At 41.0% G+C, this 17,500-nt stretch overlaps 1 protein-coding gene across 1 annotated transcript in view; it reads left to right on the top strand.

The window, feature by feature from the left end:
* Positions 1 to 667: 667 nt before the first annotated feature.
* LOC125037636 (serine proteinase stubble-like) overlaps positions 668 to 17,500 on the top strand; it is a 38,006-nt gene continuing 21,173 nt past the window's right edge. The window contains exon 1 of the mRNA XM_047630838.1: positions 668 to 819. The gene's annotated coding sequence lies outside the window, so the exon portion shown is untranslated. The remainder of the gene's footprint in view (positions 820 to 17,500) is intronic.

Raw genomic sequence — 17,500 nt, 5'->3', positions numbered from 1 at the left:
TGTACTATAACCGTTCTCAAATAAGAATTCTTAGCATTACCTCTGCATTAAGGAATTTGCCAAACAACCCTTATCCCCCCCCCCCCCTCTGTAATTATTTAAAATTGGCGATGTTTCTCTCTCTCTCTCTTTCTCTAGGAAAATCCTTTGATTTGAAAGATTATTTTGTCGTGACTGGTTTTGTGATAATCTTCCCGCTGTTACGATCAGCTTTGACAGGACAACAGGATTCACCAGAGCGCCTTTGTCTTGTCAAACGCGTATGTCACCTGTATTTGGCTCTCGATTAGTCAACCTGTCTGGGTTATAAGGCAAAATAGTTTGCGAATTGGCGTCTAAAATGACTAATTCATTTGTGAAAATGAGAGATGAAAATTATTCGGGGTTTTGCTGTTGTTAATTTTCGATGTTGTAGATTCCACTCCCGCGCTCGAACGCACGGATCCGAACACACCTCCCCGCGGTTAATGTAGGCCGAGTTCGAAAAGACATTCCGTCACATAACCCGCGGCGGAGCGAACGCGACCACGAGCAAGCTGGTACATGGCAACGAAAGTTTCCAGCCGGAGAAACAGCGTAAGAGTAATGGGGTCTGGAACAGTGGCGTGTGTCGGCGAGGCAGGGTGGGCTGCGTGCGGCGGCGGTGGGTTCAGTTGGGCCGTTGGTGTGTTGGTGTGCGGGTGCCCACTTCGCCTCGCTCGTGCCGTCCGTAGGTGATCGCTCGCTTGCCCCTTGCCGCTGTGTGCTGACGAAATCGACGGTACAGACAGCGAGCTCATTGCAGCCAGAATTCACTTGTTATTGTTTTTATTACTGAGGGTAACGTCTCTATTTTATACTCCCAATTTTCCAGGTGCGTTGGGGGGTTATAATTGGTTTCTTGGAAGAGTGCCGTGCATGTAATGTGTGTGTTAAAGCTTTGCAGAAGCACACTTGTTTATGTCCATTTGTGATAGAGGAAGGAATTGCAGTGAATCACACATATATGAATACATATTTAACCGTGGGTCCTTTGTATTCAGAGACAGTGTATGTCAATATTTATTATTGACGGGAAATATCTAGAACATTAACGAGATTAGACCTCGGTCCTAGTTATAGGTTTGTCAGAGGAGGACATTGGTATAGGAAATATATGTAAGGGTAAAGGGAAGGAGATAGGAAGGAGGGGAGGAGGAGGCAGGGGGAATGGCATTGGGATAATGAGGATAAGGAGGGGGGAGGAGGGTAGATGGGGTATAGGTAAAGGAAATATAGAGGGAGAGATGATTCGGTATTGGGGAAGGGGAGAAGAGTGGGAATGGAGAGAGGTACAGAGAATAGAGAAGAGGAGGAGGAGGGGGGGGAGAATGTAGTTAGAGGGACGAGGAGAGGGAGGGACATAATACAGAAAAATAGGGGGGAGAGAAAAGTGCATGGAGTTGAGATTATGGTAGAAAGTGAAGGCGGAGAGATGGGGCTATAGGGTATCTCACTAGAGAGAGTATGGGGCACAGGGCGAGGTGGTCATGACCCTGAGGCCAGAGGGTGTATGTACCCACCACAAGCCTCACCTCCACAAGGTCAACACACGACACGCCTTAAAGATGATGAATTTGGATCATGTTCTTAGAAAGACTACGAAGCTAAAACAAAAACAAGAAAATCGGGACGTTAGTAGAGAAAAAAATAGTGATACAAATATGCATTGATTTTAATGCTTGTAATCAGTGTCGGCTATTATTATTTTCATTTTGTGTTTGTTGTCTATTTATACATTATTAGTGTGTATCGCCCGTTGTTATTATTGTTATTATTTTATTAATTTTCACTTGAAGCTTGGATAGAATGTGTTAAAAATTCACATCAATAACATATAATTTTGTTAAGTGTTCATTATTTTATCAACAAACTGAGATTGAAGATGAGTAGTTGTTTATTTATTATTTTTTACATTGTTGAACGTGATAAAAACCAGGAGTTTGAACGCCTGTTAATGACTTTGGAGTTAAGTGATCAGCGTTAATGTCTGCTTGCGATGGCACTTTGTTGAGTTTGCTTTATTTGATCACCTGATTTGCATATCATCAACGTGACTAATTAAGTTTAAGTGAATCTGTAATGAGATGAGGTATATGTTAATAGACAGTGAAGTATCTATCAAATGTGTGCATATATGTATATATATAAATGTGTATATATATAAATGTATATATATGTATGCATATATATACATATATACATATGTATATATAATGCATATACACATATATAAATACGTGTGCGTGTGCGTATATATATATATATATATATATATACACACATACATACATACATGTATGTATGTATGTATGTATATATGTATGTATATGCATGTATATGTATGTATATGTATACTTTTGTATATAAATGTATATACATATTATATACATTTGCATATATACATAGATACATATATAAATCATACATATATATATATATATATATATATATATATATATAAATGTGTGTGTGTGTGTGTGTGTGTGTGTGTGTGTGTGTGTGTGTGTGTGTGTGTGTGTGTGTGTGTGTGCGCGCGCGCGCGTATATATATGTATATAGATGTATATAGATGTATATATAATATAGATATGTGTATATATGTATATATACATATACATAGATATATACACACACACACATATATGTGTATATATGTGTGTGTGTGTGTGTTTGTTATTCGATAGATTTATTTTTGGATAGGAAATTAAATGATACTATACTTTGATATATCTATCTCTTGCCTTCATAGTTGCGTGATAATGTTAGACAAATTAAGTAATAGATGCACAGTATAATGTTATTTCCGAATACTCTACTTTTGAACTGTGCAACAAAGCTTGCATCACAACGAGGCCTACGTTCTGTTTAAGTCTCTTTAAGCCATCCGTTGTTCTAGTGTGTCACTGATGAAAATATTTTGCAAATTCCTTGCAAACCGCTTGTTGCTTGGGATTAGCGGTATTAACCACGCATGAGGAATGGACTATGCAGTGTTCTTCATTTCAAGTGAACTGGGCTTGTAGAACACTTTTATAGAGTAAGCTCATACCCAGTGATAATATATATATATGTATGTATGTATGTATGTATGTATGTATGTATGTATGTAAGTATGTATGTATATATGCATGCTTGTATATTTGTATATCTAAACATGTATATGTATATATGTATACATATACGGTACATCTATCTATCTATCTATTTATATATATGTATATACATGCATATATATACATATACATACATATATATGCATAAAATGTTATCGGGTTTAGGTACGATATAATAGACATACTGGTTCGTGAAAGTAGTGCACAAAATCAAAATAGGTCGTGAATTCTTCTTTAGAGGTCAGTGGTTGAAATACATTCGAGAGTGAAATGAAACTGCAACTTTAGTTTAGTTTAGTCCTTTATTTACCACCCTGGCTAACTGCACAGGCGTGGTCAAGCTGTCATGCATGGTCATAACATTACATAGTGGTATTACATTTGAATTTTAGCCTATAACATTGTTATGAGTACTTTATCAGTTTAAGGAAAGGAACAATTGCACAGTCCTTTATCCACTCATATGCCACGCCGGCATATAGCTTGGCGTGGAAAAGCATTAATACATTTGATAGGCGGTTATGTGACACTACATTCCAAATTTAGGATACAACATAAGTATATCTTCTAAGACATCATATGATATGAAGTAGTTACATAGTTTTCGGTACCTCATGCCAGGTGGTCTAAAAGGCTGTACACCTGGCACTCTGAGATATAATCTACAAGTGTTCGCTTATATTCTTCATTACACAGTTTACACTAAGTTTCTTCGACATTACAAACTGTACTGACCTGCCAATACAATCTATATCCAAGCCTGATTCTTGCAGTCACAACATCACACTGTCTTGTTCTTGTTTTATATAAACCATAGATGAATAAATCTTGCCTAAACCAGTCATAGTGCTTTATGCTACAGCTTTCAGGGCGTTGATAATTAATCAACTCAGTCAAGTCCTCTCTGAAGGAAGCTTTAATGATGTATAAAATCCTAGAAAGAGGTATCCCAAGATCTATATCCACACTTTGTTTGTCACATGCTGACTTTGCTAGGCGATCAGCATGATCATGCCTAGGGATTCCAACATGCGATGGAATATATTATTGGAACGTATATTATGGCCTCGTTCTTTTGCACGATACACGTTTATCCTGATGTCCTTTGCAATATTTACCACACCTTTGTCTAGAGTGTTCAGAGCCTGGCGAGCACTCTGTGAATCGCAGAAAATGATCCCTGAGCCTTGATTCAATAGGAATTCGGTGGCCACGAGTATTCTTGCCAACTCGGTTTGCATAGTGCTAGCCCAGTCATGAACCCTCCTACAATCCTGGTGCTGCAAAATATTGTTTTTATATACAACAAAAGCGCATCCTGCTCTGCTCCCAGACTGCAAGGATCCGTCAGTGTAGCATTCATATGCATTGGAAAGAGTTTCTAGATGCTCATTTATAATTGCAAGTACATACTGCTTAAGTATAGCAGGGGGGACACTGTCTTTTTTGGGGGCAGTCGTATAATATACACTTAGGTCCGACATTTTCCACGGTGGTACAGAACGTCCATGTAGGGTCTTAGTTATACGTATGTCATTGCAACTGTAGTGAAAGTTGGCAGAGTAACACCTCAGATAAAAAAAAAAAAAATCTTTCCTTTGGGCGAAATTGAAATAATGGGGGATTATAGTGTTAATTAGATTGGGAATTATGCATGTTTTTAATATAACTTTTTTATGTTTTTACCTATTTGGAAATTCTTTCATACCTGGCATGTGTGTGCGTTTGTTTATAAACGAATAGTCACACAAGAACACACACACACGCACGCATACACGCACGCAAACACACTCACATTCACACTCACACTCACACTCACACTCACACTCACACTCACACTCACACTCACATTCACACTCAGACTCAGACTCAGACTCAGACTCAGACTCAGACTCAGACTCAGACTCAGAGTCAGACTCACTCTCACTCTCACTCTCACTCTCACTCTCACTCTCACGCACACGCACACGCACACGCACACGCACACGCACACGCACACGCACACGCACACGCACACACACACACACACACACACACACACACACACACACACACACACACACACACACACACACATAAACATACATATAACGTCAATAAAACAAACAATATTTTACCATTCTCATCAAATTCCTTTCAGCCACAGACCAGGCTCAGTCCCATCAAGACGCAACCACAGTCAGTCACACTCAGGCATACTAAGTCACATAATTGCAGTCAAACACAGTCACACTGAACCACACAATCACACTTAGTCACATAAGTACAGTCATACTCAGTCACACTAAGCCATATAGTCACACTAAGCTACACAGTCACACTGAGTCACAAAATATTAGTCACACAGTCACATTCAGTCACACGGCCACGCTCAGTCGCACTAAGCCACACAGTCAAACTCAGTCACAAAATTAGTCACATTCAGTCACACGGCCACGCTGTCACAAAATTACAGTCACACACAGTCACATTCAGTCACACGGCCACGCTCAGTCACACTAAGCCACACAGTCACGCTCAGTCACAAAATTACAGTCACACACAGTCACATTCAGCCACACCCGACGGATCTGATCTCGGTACAATTTACGGGACTCGGGCCTCGCTCGGATCCACCCCTGTTTAATAGCCTTCAGTTTATCAGCATGCGTGTCCCGCTGGCGTCTGGTTTACCTTCAGTTTCCTTGCTTTGGGAGCTCCAGATCAGGTGTTAGGGGGAGGGGGTGGGTATTTAACGGGTGGGGGAAGGGGGTGGGTATTTAACGGGTGGGGGAGGGGGAGTGGGTATTTAACGTGTGGGGGAGGGGGGTGGGTATTTAACGGGTGGGGGAAGGGGTGGGTATTTAACGGGTGGGGGAAGGGGGTGCATATTTAACGGGTGGGGGAAAGGGTGGGTATGTATAGGAGGGAGGGAGGGGTGGGAATGTAGAGGAAGGGGATGGGGGAGGGGGGGTATTTAACGGGTAGGGGAGGGGAAGGAGGAAGGACGAGGGGTTGGGGTAGGGTAAGGATAGAAAGAAGGGTTGGGGAGGTAGTTTAGGATACGTTAAGAACGGGAGAGCGTCGTTGCAACAAGAAGACATCCCCCATTGCAAACATTGAAAAATTTGTGCATTAGAAATTACACGTTCAAAAAAAAAAAAGAAAAAGAAAAAGAGAGCAATGGTGATCTTAGGATTGATTTTCATGCATGGGATATTTAGCTTAATTTCTTTTCTGTAACTGTCTTGCAAGAGGGAGAGAGAGTAAGATATAAGGAGAGAGAGAGATAAGAGGAGAGAGAAAGAGAGAGATAAGGAGAGAGAGAGAGATATGGAAAGATAAAAAGATAAGGAGAGAGAGAGGGATAAGGAGAGAGAGAAAAGATAAGGAGAGAGAGAGATAAAGAGAGAAAGAGAGAGATAAGGAGAAAGAGATAGAAAGTTTAGGTAAAAGGAAAGGAGAGAGAGAGAGAGAAAAGAGAAGAGAGAAGTTTAAGGGGGGGAGGTTTATGATTTGAGTGAGAGTGGGAGAAGGAAATTTGAGGGAGGAGGAATAGGATTATTTAAGGAGAGGAAGGATAAAGAATTTAAAAAGGAAAAAGAGGAGGGGAGAGGGGGAGGGGAAGAGAGAGAGAGAGATGAAGAAGAGAGAGAAAGAAAGGAAAGAAAGAAGTTTTAAAGGGGAGAAGGGGATTATAAGGAGAAGAGAGAGAGATTTAAGGAGAGGGGAGAGAGGGGATAAGAGAGGATTTAGAGAAAAAGGAGAAAGGGTGAGAATGAGGATAAAGAGAGGGGGAGAGAGTAAGGGGGAGGAGAGAGAGATAAGGAGAGAGATAGAGAGATAAAGGAAGAAAAGGGGAGAGATTTGAGAGAGAGGAGAGAAATGAGAGAATTCTTGCTGTCCCGCAGGGGAGGGGGTTAAATATCGGCGAAGGCCTTATATGATACCCAAAGATAAATTTAATTTAAAAGAAAAGGGGGTTAACTGAAAATTAAATAATTTTCAAGACTAGCCATTTTTTTTTTAAATTAAAATTTTACTATTAAAGAAGTTTGTTATGAACTGCCCTTTTTTATTCGCAAAAATGCGCAACAAAAGCAATGACAAAAAAACAACAACATAAAACAATAGATAAATAAATAACTAAAAAAAAAAGAAGAAATGAACCAATACAAAAAACAAAACAAACAAAACAAAAAGAAACAATTCAAAAATCAAATGAAAAAAAAAAAAAAAAAAAAAAAACTTCAATTTTTTGCCCCAAAGAACACATTAATTTAACAGGGATCGGGATTTTAAAATGTCCCAACCGATTATATTCATCTTCGGGAGGCTTAAGTCGTGCCGGCTAAAGAAAAATGGGATTTTTGGGGGGGAAAGAACCTGGGTTTTTTTTTTTTTTTGCGGGGTCTTTTTTTGACCTGATGCGGGTGGGGGTTTTGGGGGGGGTTTTTCTCTTTAAGGGGGAAGGTGCGGGGTTTGGAAAGGTTTGGGGGAGGGGGGTTGGGGAAAGGGGGGGGATTTGGAAGGAGAGGGAGGGAAGGGGGGGGGGTGGGGGGGGAGGGGGAGAGGGTGGGGAGGAAAAAAAAGGGGGAGGTGGAAAGGGGGGGAAAAAAGAGGGGGAAGGGAGGGGGGGGGAAAGGGAAGGAGAAGGTGGGGAAAAGGGAAAGGGGAGAGAGAAAGAGAGAAGAGAAGAGAAGTGAGAAGGAGGAAGAGGAAGGAAGTTGAGGGAGAGAGAGAGGGAAGAGTAGGGAGAGTTTTATGGGGAGGGGGGGGAGGGGGTGGGAGGGTGAGAGGAGATAGGAGGGTTTTGGGATTTTTTGGGGGAGTTTAGAAAGAGGAAGGGTGTTTGGAGAGGAGAGAGAGGGGGAGGAGAGAGAGAGAGAGGGAGGAGAAGAGGAGAGAGGAAAAGAGAGAGAAAAAGAGAAGGTTTATGGAGATAATTAGGAAAGGCGTAATGGAAAAAGGAAATGGGAGGAAAAGGGAAAATCAGATCGATGACAGAGTAAATTGGTGGAAATTTTAATTATATATTGTATAATTAATAAGAATGTAATATTCTATATTATTATTATTTTTTTTTAAATTTTAATATTCATCATCATCGTCATAAATTTTTATCATTTTGTTTTTTTATTTATTTTTCATTATCATTATCATTTTTAATTTTGGATTTAGAAAGTGGGGGAGCAGAAAAACGAGGGGAAGCAACCAACAGCAGTAGTAGCCACAGATAGAAACCTAACACCTCCTAAGGCTTCCCGAAGGAGGCAAGACGGAGCGGACACGAACTGGACTCGGAACTGACCTGTTTGCTGGGAAGAGTCAATTTGTCTTCGCGGCTAATATTCATCACTTAAAAAAAAATTTTAAATAGAAAAAAAAAAATAAAAAAAAAAAAAAAGCAGGAGGAGGAGCATCGCGCCATTTCCCGTTTACTTTGGTGGACGATGTTTGATGCAAATATGGGATTAGACTTTAAAAAAAAAAAAGAAACAAAAAAAAAGGAGACAGGGGAAAAAGAAAAGAAAAACAGATAGGTTCCTCAAGTCAGTCACCTTGGAGGGCAGAAGGAAATAGGAAAATGTGGAGGGAGAAATAATACGGTTGAAACAACTAAAACACAATAATAATGATTTTTTTTGAAGTAGAAGTAGAGTTTGAGGACGGTAGACAGTGGAATTTAGAAGTAGATACGAGGAGCTAGAGAATGTAATAATTGCCTTAAGGTTTGTCTGTAAGTTCTTTCATCACTTTGTATTGATAATGTGTTAAATATTAAATTGGGAAATAATTATTGAAAGCGATGTTTTATATTAAACTTACCAGTATATATTCCTATTTTTCTTTTTTAATTGAATTTTTTCAGTGATATGCAATATGTCATATTGATATAATGCTGAGGGAAAAAAAAAAAAAAAAAATATATAAAAGAACACGTAAGGAAGAAAGATTACATATATTTTTTACGAAGAAAAATATCCCCCAAAATTATTAATATCGTACAATCATTCCAAAGAATCTTTAACCAAGTAAATAAACTGATAGAGAGAATATAAATGCTTAAAAAAAATACCAGTATTGTTTTCGTTAATATGAGGATGTATTAGATAGTAGATTCTGTAAGGCAAAAGGGGAGGAAGACATAAAGAATAGGAATCTGTAAGAAATGAATTGCCCTCTTGTTCCTGCTTTGAATTTTGAGTCTTTTGTTATTTGTTGCTTTGTTTGGTCGTCTGGCCTTCGTTCTGGCGTTCTAGTTTGTGTTCCGAAGTTGGTTTGTTTTGTTTTCTTCTTTATTTTCCTTTCTTTTTTTTCTTGTTCTATGTCTGTTGTTGTTGCTTTTCCTTGTCATATTTTTTTTCTTTCTTTCTTTTGCTCTGTTCTGTCAGAGAGACTTTTTCAGTCTATCTCTCCCTCTCTCCCTCCCTCCCTCCCTCCCTCCCTCCCTACCTCCCTCTCTCCTCTCCCTTCGCCATTCTCCCTCTCCCTCTCCCCACCCTCCCTCTCTCTCCTCTCCCTCTTTCCTCTCCCTCTCCCTCTATCCCTCTCCCTCTCCCTTCTCCCTTCTCCCTCCTCCCTACTCTCTCCCTCTCCCTCTCCTCTCACCCCCCCCCACCCCTCTCTCTCTCTCAAACAGAACCAAACTTCCGTGTTGCACACTCATAGGTTTTGCGTGTGCGTATGTATGTGATATTGTTTGTTTTTTTAGTTACTTTTCCTTTGTGTGTTGTGTGTGTGTGTTGTGTGTGTATGTGTGTGTGTAGTGTGTTTTTTGTGTGTGCGTATGTGTGTGTGTGTGTTGTGTGCGCTTGGCCATGCCGCGCAGGACGCATTCTTTCCTGCCTTATAACACCCTCCCCTACGCGAAGAATGAGTTTAGATTAAAAACAATTTATTAAAACAGTATTTAAACCACTTCGCGGTATTCGTAAAAACACTTCTGTTATAGAACGTTATTAATTTTATTATTTTAAAGCTAGATTGTCGTGTTCGCTCTTTTACAATTCGTTTATCAACACCTCCTCAAGCACTTCTTTGCTTATCGTCCGATTGTCAGAATGCATTCGGGAGTGAGTGGGGTGGGGTGAGTGTTGTTGTTGAGGACGGCGCGGTAGTGTGATCCACCGAGCGAAACTTAGAGAGAGACGAACGAGAATTCCGGAATTGTGAAGGCCAAGGTCATAGGCGTGTCTGTTGGGGAGTGGATCTCCCTCTAGAGCGTGGGGAGGGGGGGGGGGGGGGCGTGGGGCGGGAGGGGTGGGGGGGGGGGGGTGAGGGGGGGAGGATCGGGGGGGAGGATGGAGAGTTACCTTAATGTGTTCGAGGTGTGCGGCCGGTCAATGACCTCTCTCTCTTCTCTTCTCTTCTCTTCTCTCCTCTTCTCTTCGCTTCCCTTCTCTGTTCTTCTCTTCTTTTCTCTTTTCTCTTTTCTCTGGTTTCTCTTTTCTCTTCGTCTTCTCTATCTAACTCCCCCTTCTTTCCTCTACAAACACATGACTATGGACCGGAGGGGAAAAAATAAAGACCGATAGAGAGAGAGGTAGAGTTGATGAAGAGAGCAAGAAGTGAGAGAGAGAGTTTCGGATGAGAAGATGAGGATCTAAAGAGAAGAGAAAACACAAGAGGACGAGGAGAGAGAGAGCGGTTGATCGAGAAGACGAGGGAAGAGGGTGAGTTGAGTGAGAGCGAGTGAGATGATGAGCTGTGAGAGAGAGAGGAGATGAGTATTGACGGTTAGAGTGGAGAGGGAAGGCTGAGGTGAGAAGAGATGAGAGAGATGACTTTGGGAGATAGTCTGACGAGGAGCTATAGGGACTTACGAGGAGGTAGAAGATTTTTGGTGGAGATGGACCCCAGTGAGACGAGAGATGATGAGAGAGGAGAAAGATCCCGACCGTTCCGATCGCAAGAGATAAGGAGCTTGAGAGGAGAGAACGAGACCGAGACCGAACGTAAGACGAGGAGTTTATGATGTGAGAGAGAATGAGATAGTTAGGTGATATGTGGAAGAGAATGTGGAAAGAGACGAGGTCAACCGAGACAACTGATCACTGAACGATTGGAGTGATGGAGAGAAAGAGAAAGGAGACACTCTAAGCAGCACTGCGCTTTTTTTAGAATCTTGAACACGTTTTCCATCAGATCTAAAAGTCAGATCGACTCGAAAAATCTCAAGAGGCGTGTTGCATATGTGACCAAGGATACGAAGTGCAGAGTGTTTCCCGATTGCATGCCGGCAGTTGCCCTGCGCTTGATTGTTATTTATTTTTCATTTATTTTACGTCATTTTTATTTTTAGAGTTATCTTTATTTTGCATTAAAAAAAAAAAAAAAATATCTATCTGTTTTCAGTTTGTGTTTATTTTTTCTCTTCTTTTTGTATTTATTTTTTTCTTTTTGTATTGATTTCGTTCTTCGTTTGTTATTTTTGATATTCTCAATTTTGTTTTCCTTTTTTCCTTGTCTCGACCACGTATTTGGCAAAGGTCTTGTGTATTCAGATGAGCTTAGAGAGATGAGAGAGAGAGGTGTGCTGATTGGGAGACGTGTGGAGTTGATCGAAGTCTGAGCAGGGATTGAGAAGAATGGAGGAAGAGGAGAGGATCGGAGACGAGAGGGACGGACTAGGAGAGCGAGGAGAGAGAGAGTGAGAGTGATGGAGAGACGAGAGAGGTGGAGCGTGTGTGCGTGGTGTGGGTGAGGTGTGTGTGGTGGGTAGAGGGTGTGTTTGAGTGGTTGGGGTGGGGGCGGGTGGGTGGGTTGTGGTGTGTGTGGGGAGGGAAAGGGTGTGGGATTTTGGGGGTGGGTGGCAGGGGTGATTGGGGGGGGGGGGGGGTGGTGTCGGTGAGGGGTGGTGGGGTGTGGAGGTGGTGGGGGTTGTGGGGGTGGGAGGGTGTAGCGTAGGGGGGTGGGGATTGTGGAGTGTGGGTTGTGTGGGGGAGTGGTGGGTGGTGAGAGCGAGTTTTGGGGGGGGTCTGTGGGGTGTGGGGGGGGAGTGTCGGGGGGGTGTGTAGAGGGGTTTTTGTGTTTTTTTTGTCTTAATAGCTTTTTTGGATTCATTGATGTATTAGAGTTGATTCTTTTTTAGTTTACCACCCCCTTATATTTTTGTTTAATATTTTAGAGAGAGCTCGAGAATGATTGAGGGAGAAAGAAAAGGAAAGGAAAAGTAGGGAAAAAGAAAAGAAAAGAAAGAGAAGAAAGGAAGAAATAGAAAAGAAAGAAAAAGAAGAGGAAGAGGAGGAGAAAAAAGAAAAAAAGAAGGGAAGAAAAAGATGAAAAAAGGGGAAAAGAAAGAAGGTGAAAAGAGGAAAAGAAAGGGGAAGGGAAGGGACAAGAAAGAAGGAAAAGAAGAGAAAGGAAGAAGAAGATATAGGAAAAGAAAAGAAAAAGGAAAGAAAATAAAAGGAGGAGAAGAAAAGAAGGAAGGAGAGGAAAGGAAGAAGTGAAGAGGAAAAAAGAAAGGAAAAGAAAAAAAAAAAGAAAGAAGAGGAAAGAAAGAAGAGGAAAAAGGAAGGAAGAAAAAGGATGGAGAAGAAGGAAAGAAGAGAAAAAAAAAGAGAAAAGAAGAAAAGAAAGAAAAATAAAGAAAGAAAAGAAAAGAGAAAAAAGGAGAAGAGGAAAGAAAGAAGAGAAGCGAAAAGAGAAAGGAGGAAAAAAAAGGAATGGTAAAGGAGAAGAAAAGAGATACAAATAGGGGGGGGAAGAAAGGGAAAAAAGAGATAAAGAAAGAGGAATAGAGGGAAGAGGTTAAAAGAAGAAAAAAAAGAGTGAAAAGGAGAGAAGAAGAAAGAGAAAGAGAAATAAAGAAGAAAAGTGGAAGAGAAAAAAGAAGAAGAAAGAGAAAGGACAAAAAGAGACAAAGAAAAGAGGAAAGAAAGAAAAAGAAGGAGGAAAAGAGAAGGAAGAAAGGGGAAGAAAGAAAGAGAAGAAAGGAAAAGTGAAAGCAAGGAAAAGAAAAGAGTAAAGGGAAGAAAGGTGAGTAATGAGGAGGGAAGAAGAAAGAAGAAAAGAGAAGGAAAGGAAAGAATGGAAAAGAAAGAAAAGAAAAATGAAAGAGAAAATAGGGAGAAAGAGAGAAAGGAGGAAAAAGTAAGAGAAGAGAGATGAAAGAAAGAAGAGAAAGAAAGAGAAGAAAGAGGAAAGAAAATAATAAGAAAAGAAAGGAAAGAAAGGAGAAAAAGCGAAGAAGGGAAGAAGAAAAGAAAGAAAGAAAAAGAAGGAGAAAAAGAGAAAAGGGAAAGAAGAAAGAAAGATGGAATTAAAGAGAAGAAGAAAAAGAAGGCAGGAAGGAAGAGGGGTCAAGAAGAAAAGAAGGGAGGAAAGTGAAGAAGAGAGAAGAGAACAGGTGAGAGAGGGGGAAAAGAAAAAAGAAAGAGAGAAAAGAAAAAGAAAAGAAAGGGAAGAAGAAGGAGAAAAGAAAAGGAAGGAAAGGAAGGGAAAGAAGAGAAAATGAAGATGAAAGAAAGAATGATAGAATAGTAAGAAGGAAAGAAGGAATGAAAAGAAAGAGAAAGGGGAGAAAAGGAGAAAGAAAGAGAAAGAGGAAAAAGAGAAAAAGAGAAGGAAGGGGAAGAAAAGAAAAGAAAGGAAGCGGGAGGAAGGGTAGAAAAGAAAGGAGAAAGAAAAAAAAGGAAATGAAAAAGAAATGAAAGTGAAAGAAAAATGAGAAAGAGAAAGGAAAGAGAGAGGATGAAAGGAAGAAAGAGAAGGAGAAAGAAAGAGAGTAAGAAAAAAAGAAAGGAAAGAAATAGGGAAGGGGAAAAGGGGAGAGGAGAAAGAGAAAAGGGAAGGAAAACAAAGAGAGAAAGAAAGATGAAGAAGAAGAAAGAATAAGAGAAGAAGAAAGAGAAAGAAAAAAAAAGGAGGGAAAGAAAAAAGGAAAGTTAAGAAAGAAGAAAAAAGGGATAATAAAATGAAAGGAAAAGAGAAAAGAAAAAAAGAAGAAAAGAGAAGGAAGGAAGGAATAGAAGAGAGGAAGAAAGAAAAAGGGATGAGGTAGAGAAAAGAAGAAGAGAGGAGAGAATAGTGAGGGAAGAGGAAGAAAGAAAGGGTGAAAGGAAAGACAGGAAAGGGAAAGAAAAGAAAGAAGAGAAAGGGGAGGAAGAAGAGAAGAGGAAGAAGAAGAGAGAAAATAAAAGAAAGGGAAAAAGAAAAAGAGAATGAGGGAAGAGAAAGCGAAGAGAAAGAAATGAAAGAGAAAAGGAGAGGAAAAGAAAAAGAAGAAAGAGGGAGGGAAAAGAATTGAAAGTAGAGGGTGAAAAGGTAAAAGAAGGGGGGGGGGGGGGGCCCGCTTTGCAAGGTGGTTTGTTTTTTTTTTCCTGTTTCCCAAACTTCATCGGTATATTTTTCTCGCAACTTTTTTTTTTTTTTATTTTAGTTTATCTCTCTCTTTCGACTAGTCCACGTACAGTCTTGTTTTTTTTTTTTTTTTTTTTTTCCTGTTAAAACTTTGAACTTGTTTTCTTTTTCTATCTTTGTCTTCTTCATTTTTTTAGTTTCTCCTCTCTCTCTCTTCTCTCTCCTCTCTCTCTTCTCTCCTCTCTTCTCTCTCTCCCTCTCCCTCTCCTCCCTCCTCCCCCCCCCTCTCTCTCTCTCCTCTCTTCTCTCTCTCTCTCTCTCTCTCTCACTACTCTCTCTCTCTCTCTCTCTCTCTCTCTCTCTCTCTCTCTCTCTCTCTCTCTCACTCTCTCTCTCACTCTCTCTCTCTCACTCACTCTCTCTCTCTCTCTCTTCTCTCTCTCCTCTCTCTCTCTCTCTCTCTCTCTCTCTTTCCCTCCCTCTCCCTCTCTCTCCCTCTCCGCATCTTCTTTCATTTTTTTTATCAGATTTTGTTGCTATTGCTTATTCTTTCTTTCTCTTTCTCCTCTCTCTTTTTTAATGGCTATGCCTTCTTTCTTTCGCTTTCCTTCTACTCTTCTCTCTGTTTCATCAATTTTCATTTCTTATTCTATTTTCTTTCTTCTCCCTTCCTTCCTCTTAGTTCTGCCTTATAATATTTTTTAGTATATTCTCTCTCTCTCTCTCTCTCTCTCTCTCTCTCTCTCTCTCTCTCTCTCTCTCTCTCTCTCTCTCTCTCTCTCTATTCTTCTTCTTCTTCTTCTTCTTCTTTTGGTTGTCAGCTTATTTCTGGTTTATTGCCTCTTATTTTTGGATCGCCTGGACGTCCAGTCTGGATTTTCTCTTTGCCTCTTTTCGTTTTCGTTGGGGCTTTTTCTTTTTGTTTTTCGTTTTCGTTTTTTTGGGGGAATTGGGGGATGCTAAGTATTTGTTTTCTGTGTTTCTTTGTCTTTTTCTTTCTGTCTGTCTTTCTGTTGCTCTCTCTCTCTCTCTCTCTCTCTCTCTCTCTCTCTCTCTCTCTCTCTCTCTCTCTCTCTCTCTCTCTCTCTCTCTCTCTCTCTCTCTCTCTCTCTCTCTCTCTCTCTCTCTCTCTCTCTCTCTCTCTCTCTCTCTCTCTCTCTCTCTCTCTCTCTCTCCCCCTCCCTCCTACATTCCCTCATTCCCATCTTCATTTCTCCCTACCTCCCTCACTCTTTATCTCACCTTATCCCTCCTTCCCGCATTCTTTCCCTCCTTCCCCCACCCTTTCCCTCTTCCCCCCTACCTTATCCCTCCTTTCTATCCCTCCATTCCCTCCTCCCTCCATTATTTCCCTCCTTCTCACCCCTCCATTCCCCCCCTCCTTTTCCTAACGCTTTCTCTCCTTCCCCCACCCTCTCCCTCCTTCCCCCCACCCTTTTTCTCCTTTTAACCCTTCATTCCCTCCTTCCCGCATTCTTTCCCTCCTTTTTATCCCTCCATCCCCTCCCTCCCACCTAGAAAAATGCCATTATACTGTTAAAACCACCGGCCAAAAACCACACAAGTTCACAGGGTCCGGTCGTTAAGTAAACACTGGCTGGTTTAACTGCGAGTGCCAAGGGTAACGACCGCTGTTTTTGTTTACTTTTGTTTGTTTGGTATTTGTCGATTTTTTGTTATGCGGGTTTGTTTATCGCCTTCTTTATCGTGTTTAATAGTGCAGGTTCTATAATTATTTTGTTTATGATTTTTGTTATCATGGTTGTTAACACTATTATTGCTGTTGTTGTTATTGTTTTTTTTTTTATCTTATTTTGTCACCATGACAGTCATGTATTCAGAGAAAATCTTCATTTCTAAATAAAAGAAGAAAGGTATATATTTTCGTATATATATTGTGTCTTCTTATATTTTTTTCAAGTTGCATTCAGGTATTTCTATGTAAATCTATCAAGTCATGTGTTTTGATCAGAATTGCAAATTTTATTGCAATTTTCCTTTTTTTTTTTTTTCTTAAAATTTCCTTTTCACTTCCTCTCCCTCCCATCATTCATTCTCCTGTAGAAAACATTTTTTTTTTTTAATTTTAATTTTTTCATTATCACCACCACCACCATTGTTGCCATTTTCACCACCACTCTCCACCATCGTTGTCATTTTCACCACCATCAAAATAGCCATCACCTCAATCCCATTTCCAAAAAAAAAACGAAAATCACTCATCACAAAACGAAAAATAAAACAATAACAAGCCTATCATCACAAACCACCCTCACCATCACCATCACCATCACCATCACCATCACCATCACCATCATCACACTCATTTTCACCAACACCCTCACTATCCACCCCCAACACCCTTTAAAAAAATAACGTTAAAAATGAGTAAAAAGACTCACAACTTTTGCCTCCTCATGCCCCCCGGTCGCGGATTCCTCACACACATGCCCTTATAAGGAAGCGGGTATTTGTGGTCAAGGAGGCGCGGGAGGCATTGCACCTTCAGGGACATACGCGAGAGAGGAGGGCTCAGAGGGAGGGAGGGAGGGAGGGAGAGAAGGAGGGAGGGATTGGGGTGAAGACAGATAGATAGGGAGGGAGGGAGGTGGAGGGAGAGGGATAGAGGGAGGGAGGGAGGGAGGGAGGGAGGGAGGGAGGGGGAAAGGGAGGGAGGGAGAGAGAGAGAAAGGAGAGAGAGAAAGAGAAAAAGAGAGATAAAGAGAGAGAGGGAGAAAAAAGAGAGAGAGGGAGAGAGAAAGAGAGAGAGAGAGAGATAAGGAGAGAGAGAGAGAAAGAGAGAGAGGGAGAAAGAGAGAGAAGGGTGGAGGGAGGGTGAGGGGTGAGAGAGAGGGAGAGCGTAGGGTGAAGATAGAGTGGGGGAGATAGGGAGGGAGTGGTTGAGGAGAAATGGAGGGAGGGAAGAATGAGGAGGAGGGATGTGGGAGGAGGGGGAAGAGGGATAAAGGAAGGAGTGAGGAGTAAGGGAGAATGGAGGAGAAGAATGAGGGAGGGAGGACGGAACGGAAAGAGGGAGGCAGGGAGGAAAGAGAGATGGATGGATAAAGAGGGAGGAAAGG

This window comes from Penaeus chinensis, chromosome 23 (genome assembly GCF_019202785.1).
Source record: "Penaeus chinensis breed Huanghai No. 1 chromosome 23, ASM1920278v2, whole genome shotgun sequence".
Lineage (NCBI taxonomy): Eukaryota > Metazoa > Arthropoda > Malacostraca > Decapoda > Penaeidae > Penaeus > Penaeus chinensis.
Note: the sequence above shows the minus strand (reverse complement) of the source record. Positions and strands in the feature narration are given on the sequence as shown.